Below are 7,589 nucleotides of genomic sequence, written 5' to 3'. Positions count from 1 at the left end.
GAGTTCTTTTAATAGTGTCCCTATAGATGTTTCACTCTTGGTACGTGTGTGCCCCAGGCATCCTCAATCAGAGATTTTCATTAGCAGCCTCCATTTGACCAGCATATGTAGCATTGGTATCTTCGTGTCCCCCACCAAAGCTATATCAGGCTGTGCAGGTGAATTGCCCTCCCATTCCCCCCACCCCCAGTTTCTTTTCAATGGCCTTGGCCTGAGACAGACCTAGTGTGTCTGCTTCTTGCCTACCTCAGTAGTTTTGGAGCTTCTCGTTAGTTAGTTAGCCAGTTAGTTGTAGTTGGTTCTCCCTGTGAGGGGCATGCCTGGTTTACCGGGGTATAAACATTGCCTTTTGTATAAAGAGGCCATCCCAATCAGTGACGGACAAACCAAGTGTGTTCGCTGCCTGGTCAAATCGCATGTGCCTTAGAAGTGCAACTTCTGTCTAGTCCTGAAATCAAGGGCTCAGAGGAACCAAGAAGTCAAACTTTGATTCCTTATGATGGCGCGTCCCCTTCGCCCCGCTTCAGAACCAGGTCAGGACCTTCCAGATGTCAGTCTCCAGAAGTTTCTAGTGCCCCTTCCCACTCAGTGCAACATTCTCCTAGGAAAGAGAAACCCTCAGAGCCCTCTAAGAAGCCGCTAAGAAGAAGAGATATAGTTCCTCTCCCATGGATTCCCCCTCAAAAAGACCTCTGTCTCCAGCCAGATCTACGGCCTCTGAGATGTCTTCCTCAAGGCTCATTATATAGGAGGGAAAGGCTCCTCTGGGACAGGGGATGTGGGAAAATGCCATGGCTCTAAGACTAAACAGGACTCCAGAAAGACGCTGGTACCATTGGTTGGGGACAGTACCAAATGTAAAGGATTGAGCCATTGACTTGAACTCTACTCTCTACAGTGCCCTTACCAAGTCGCTGTACAGTATAAGCCTTCAACCTCATTCACACCACCCTTGAAGCATCTTAAGGCTTTGGTTCCATCAGATAAGGACAAACACTTGATATCACAACCCCACTTGATACCGCAACAGTTATTGGTACCATAAAACTTCAGATACCAAAGAGACTTGGCAGTCATTGCCAAACCAGAGTTTCCATTGTTAACAGGTATCAAAATCTCTTGGTCTCTGGATCCCTTTACATCCCTGGTACTATTGCCCCCCGAATTCTCTGGGAGCTCCTCCTTTAGAAGAAGAAGAGCATGACAAGGATGATGACCTTCCCTCTGCTTCTTCCATTTCAGTGCAGTATTCGCCAATACACCCTTACGCTAATCTCCTCTCCCAAAAGGGCAGGGAAGATGCTCCAGGACCTCATCATTCCTGGTAGGAGCAACTCTGCATGCCACCTCCTCCCCTGTGTTGGCCTCAACAGCCGTATTAGGGTCCCAGGGTAGCCTACTGTCAGCAGTACTCTAAGTCCCTGACCCTGTCCTATTAGGACGATAGGGAGACCAAGCTTCTCCTCTCCAGCAGTATGAGGAAACATTTGATGAGCAGGAGTCCAGTGCAGACACTTAAAAGCACCATCTCATCCTTTTCACCAGATGAGGCCCTGATGCCTCCCCATCCATCTATAGCTGATGATTTTTGCCAAGTCCAGAGCCTTGTTAAGCAGGTGGCAGACTCTCTGCAGATACCCCTTGAGGAGGTCAGAGAACCCCTATGCAAGCTGTTGGGCATTCTGTACTCTGCAACACCATCTATAGTTGCCCTCCCAATTAATGAAGCTGTACTGGAACTCTTTAGAACCATCTGGCAAACCCTAGCTACGGTGACAACTACTTGTAAGAGGGATGACAAAAATATTTTATTTCCAAGAACTCTGAATTCCTCTTCTCCCACCGACCTCCCAGTTCTTTGGTTGTCAATCCAGTGAATGAGTGGGGCAAACAACACTGCTATAAATCCAAACTATATGACAGAGACCAAAAGCTTCTGGACCTCCTGGGAAGGAAGGCCTACTCATTGGCTATGCCGCAATTCCATATTGCAGTTTATCAAGCCTTGATGGCCAAGTACAGCTTTACCAACTACACGAAATTTGGGTCATTTATTGCGCACCTTCCTCCAGCTCAAAGAGAACAATTCCAGGCCACTATTGCTGAGGGACAGTTTTCGGCAAGAACATATTTGCAGGCAGCACTCGATGCTGCAGACACCACAGTCCATTTTATCTCTATGGCAGTGGTGATGCATTGAGCTTCCTGGCTGCAGTTGTCTGGTGTCCTCAACCATATTTTGAACTTCCCTGGGGATCTCTCATTTGACAGATGGAAGCTGTTTGCAGAGAACACTGGTGAGTCGTTACATACCCTTAAAGATTTGAAGGCCCATTACGCTCGTTAGGCGTCTACACTTCCGCAAACAAACATTAAGTTCAGCAGATCACACATGTCTCAGAGATCCCGCCCTATACAATTCTCTGTATTCCACAGGCTTGCAAAATACCCCAGGAAGAGGCACTGGTTCCAGAGAGAGAGACCCATCTGATGTGGCCCTGCAACAAGCATCATCATCAAAGCACCAGTTTTGATGGGACAGTCAAGGGTTAGAATTCCCCCCCCTCATTAGCCTGCTAGCTTCATCATTTTGCCTACCTTCCCCCATTTGGAAGCCAACTATCCCATTTCCAGCATGAATGGGAACATATCATCTGAGACAAGTGGGTGCCGGAAGTAATATCAAGCTACACCATCTACTTTACCTCCCCACCTTCTTCTTATTCACCTTCCCCATCTCTCTTCTGGAACCCCTCTTCCAAGCCACTATTAAGGCAGGAAACAAAACTCCTTTTTGCTTAGCAGCAGTAGAACTGGTACCTGCTCAGTATAGGAGAAAGGGTTTCTGTTCAAACTATTTCCTTGTACCAAAGAGGAATGGAAGGTGGAGACCAATTCTAGATCTAAGACTTCTAAACAGATTCATGAGACCCTGGAAGTTCAGAATGGAGAATGTGTCTGCGATAATTCCTTTTCTAGATTCAGGACGCATACTTTCATATAGCGATACACCTATCTCACAAAAGATTCCTCTTGATTTGTGGTAGGCCAGGCTCATTTCCAGTATTGAGTGCTCCCCTTCGGCCTCTCCTTGTCTCCAAGAGTATTCTTGAAGGTTCTGTCAGTAGTGGCTGCTTACCTGAGTCGTCAGGCTATACTGGTATTCCTGTACCTCAACTATTGGCTACTCAAGGGTTGATCCTACCAAGAGGTGTTGTCCACCACAAGGACTGTACTTTCTTTGTTTTGCTGAACATAGAAAAATCCACACTGACACCCATTCAGAACATACAATTCACAGGGGTATGGCTGGATTCCCTGACATCCAGGGCATCCATAGACACGCCCTGACATTATCCAGCTGTGTCAAAACAATTCGAGAGAGCCCCCAGACCTCAGTCAGAAACTGCCTTCAACTTCTAGGTCACATGGCTGCTTGCACTTTCATGACAAAGCATGTGAGATTAAGCCTCTGTTGTTTTCAGGGGTGCCTCAGAATGGTTTATGCACCAAACAGACACAGTCTAGACATACAAGTGTTGATTTCCCCAGTGGGTGATGCATTTCCTAGACTGGTGGAAGATTCATTGCAATATAGGGGCAGGGATCCCCTTCCTCCAGTTGGCAGTGACAGTGACTTGTAACTACAGATGTATCAGTGTCGGGTTGGGAGGCACACCTCAGCCCCTTGATTCCACAGGGCAGATGGTCACCTTGAAAGACCCCCACCATATCAACCTTCTGGATCTCAGAACGGTCAGAAATGCCTGTCTTTGTTTCGTTCATCTCATCAGACACAGATCCATCAAAGCTATGACAGACAACGTTGCTTGTATGTTTTATATCACTCAGCAGGGAGAGGTGAGATCCCCTTCCCTAAGCACCAAGGCAGTAAAGTTGTGTAACTGGTGCATAAAGCATCATATAAGGATCTGCCCAGCATGCAGAATGTCACAGCCAACACACTCAGCCGGTGCTTCTCCCAACAATACGAGTGGGAGTTGGAGTCCCAGGTTCTTCTTGGACACTTTCAGATTTGGGGGTTTCCAGAAGTAGACCTTTTTGCCACAACCACAAACAAAAAATGCTCAAGAAGAGGTTTGGGCCCCAGTTCACTCGAGGGTGCCTTCCTCCTGCCCTGGAGAGACAGACTGTTTTCTTTTATGCCTTCCCTCCGACGCCTCTCATCCTCAAGGTGATGAACAAGATCAAGCAGGACAAGGCCAGAGTCATTGTGATAGCCCCGACATGTTCAAGGCAAGCATGGTTCCCTTACCTGTTTCACTTCGCTCTCTATCTCCGCTAGATCTCCCAGCTGTCCCTCAACTCCTCTCTCAGGATGCCTGATGCATCCCAACTTGGGCATTCTTTGCCTCAAGGCGTGGTTCCTAGATGGTTTGTGGGGCTAGAGTCATCTTGCTCTGCGGAGGTACATACTGTTAAACAGCAGAAAAGTTTCCGTCAGCACTACTTACATCCTGAAGTGGACAAGTTTTGGCCACTGGTGCAAACTTTACAATGCTACTCCTGAAAATGCCCTACTTCCTCTTGCTCTGAAGTATCTGCTACAGCTTAAGAAATTTAGACTGTTCCTTAATTCCATCAAAATTCATCTAACAGTGCTAGCAGCCTTTCATACTACTGTTTGAGGAGTTCTCTCTGTTTGCTCACCCCACAGTCATGAGATTTATGAAAGTCTTGGGGAATCTCCTTCCCCAGATAAAGGTTCCTACTTCTGCTTGGGACCTAACCTTGGTTCTCAAGAGCCTCTGAAACACCTGTTTCAACCAATGACCACCTGCTCCGTACTGAATTTATCAAGGAAAACAGCCTTCCTAGTGGCGATAACCTCAGCTCACAGAGTCAGAGAAATTGGGGCCTTAATGGCAGACACCCTTCCTTTCACAACATTCCACAAGGATTAGGTGTCTTTACAGCTGCATCCCACATTTCTCTCTAAAGTAACTTCTGAATTTCACATGGAATCAGACCATATACCTACTCGTTTTCTTTCCAAAATCACATACTTCCAACTGGTGGACCATTCTTCACACTCTAGACGTCAGGAGGGCATGATCCTTCTATCTGGCTAGAACGAAACCATTTCATAAATCCAATAGACTTTTTTTTCAATTGCAGACAGATCAAAGGGTTCCGCCATTTTTACCCAGAGACTCTCTAAATGGATTTCCGAGTGTATTATAGCTTGCTACCAGGCTGTCAACATTCCACTCCCTATCAGCATTTTGGCACACTCTGCTAGGTCACAATCTACATCTATGGCTCTTCTTTAAAATGTTCCCATTCCAGAAATCTGTAGAGCTGCTACATGGTCTTAGGTACATACTTTCTCTAGACCAGTGGTTCTCAAACTGTGGTCCGTGGACCACTAGTGGTTCGCAAGCTCCATTCAGGTGGTCCGCAGATAGTTCCCTCTAAGGTGCACGCCTGGGTGGCTGCATACAAGAGAACAAAGGGCCACCCACCTACTTAATGAAGCTGCGCAGGTGTGGCTCCACTAATTAGGTGCCTGGGTCCTGGAGAAGATGCACATGTAAGGTGAAGTGGTGGCCTTGGGGGGAATAAGGGGCAGGTGGGAAGGGGCAGTAGGGTTAGAAGAGGGTGTGGTGGGGAATTTGTGATGTGCATAAAGCAACCCATAGGGGGACACATCTCGAAAAACTGCACAGGGTGAGTAACCTCCTCTTATTGGATAGTGAATTATGAAATGTCTCAATGTTCTGTTCATTGGTATTGTGTGTGTGTTTTATGATTGCAATACGTGAATATTCTGTATGTATGGAGTAAATGAACTTCATTTAAATGCAGTATTTATTAGATGAGAACCAGCAGAATACAAACATACCTGTTTCCTGTTGGGCTTGCAATCTAGTACAGGCAAGATAACGTTTCAGACACACATAGGATCATAGATGCTATTATGAATGGGCAGTGGTGTGGGAATCTAGCAGAGCGGTGTGTTGAAAGGCTTTACAGAAATAGTATGTTTTGAGAGGAGGAGTCTGAAGGAAAATGGGGAGAAATTTGGAGCGTGAGAATTGAGAGACTAACACAAATCAGTATGGAAGAAGGCAGGGAGATGAAAGTAGGGAAAGGATGCAAAAGAGTTCCAAGGATAAATTATAATATATTAATATATTACCAAAATATTTTTAGTTACTTCCAATTATTTTTGAAGTAAGAAAGACACTTAGCTATGCCTATTCATGTGTTTAAATCCTGTTGACTTTGAGAGGGTAGATTTATCCCATAATGGTATTTTCTGATTAAAGATTAACACTTCAGGCTAATAAACTGAAGGGTGCGACTTATTTTAATATGCTGATACCCTAGTCTCTAAAATCATGCAGATATAAACATACCTTGGATTTGCAGAGGAATCCCTTAGCGTAATAAAAGTTAAGTTTTAGGAGTGTATTCTGAGTGCCAAATTCAGGAATTTCCCCATGGGACATTTTGGCAATGACTTGTTTTGTTTTTAAGTTTATTATTTATGCCTTCCTCTGGAGCAGTGATCAGGGATAATCTATTAAGATCACTGTTTGCCCAGGTCCTGTAAGTGAAGCAAATCCGGCGCCCCTGTGTCAGAACAGGTGCTCCCAGTTTGGCCAATTAAGAGGGTGAGGCAACACCTGGGTGCTATAAAGGATTAGGGAGACTGGGGAGTCAGGAAAAAGACCCCATGAGTTGTGGAGACCCTGTGAATCGTGACAGTTAGTCATGAAAAGGACAGGTGAGAACTGCCTGGGAGTCGGAAACTGGAGACGAATTATCAAGAAGTCCATGGGGAGCTGGCCTGCTGAGCTTCCTGAGCCAAAGCTAGTGCTGGGAGGCTGAAAATGGCAGAGGACTAGGAAGCCAAAAGTGGGGATGGCCTACTAATGACCTTCCGTGAGCCAAAGAGCCATGGCTTCAGAAGGCTGAAAGAGGGCTGACAGCAGAGAGCTCCAGGCAGGAGGCCCCTTAGGGTGAGCAGATGGGGTTTAATCCAATACAGTCAATTTTTTAGGGCTTATCTTCACGTACAGTGCTACTGCAGTGAAGCTGCATGCTGTAGTGCTTTAGTGAAGACACTACTATACCACTGGGAGACCTGCTCTCGTCGGCATAGTTAATCCACCTCCCCAAGAGGCAGTAGCTATGTTGATGGGAGAAGCTCTCCCATTGACACAGCGCTGTCTACAGCAGGAGTGTTGGGGTGGTATAAGTACGTCGCTCAGGGGTGTGGATTTTTCACACCCCTGAGCGATGTAGTTATATCGATATAGGTCTGTAGTGTAGGCCTGGCCTTGGAGTTATGGAATTGAGACCACAGCAGATTTTAGTGGATCTTATTCCTTCTCATCTTCTGTTTCTATAGCAATCTTTTCATTCTTTAAGTGTTTATCAGTTCTGACAATGCACAAGTTACAATACAATCCTGTACTCCCCTTCAATTATCCTGTACTCCCCTTCATCAGATGCAGAGTTCAGGGTCCCCCAACATCTGTGAATTACATTGACGAGTCCCTCATATATATGCAAATAATGGTGACAGATGGACTTTAGCTATCAAGAATTCATATTTC

This window comes from Chrysemys picta, chromosome 2 (genome assembly GCF_011386835.1).
Source record: "Chrysemys picta bellii isolate R12L10 chromosome 2, ASM1138683v2, whole genome shotgun sequence".
Classification (NCBI taxonomy): Eukaryota; Metazoa; Chordata; order Testudines; family Emydidae; genus Chrysemys; species Chrysemys picta.
The sequence above is the reverse complement of the archived record's forward strand: the minus strand, read 5'-3'. Positions refer to the sequence as shown.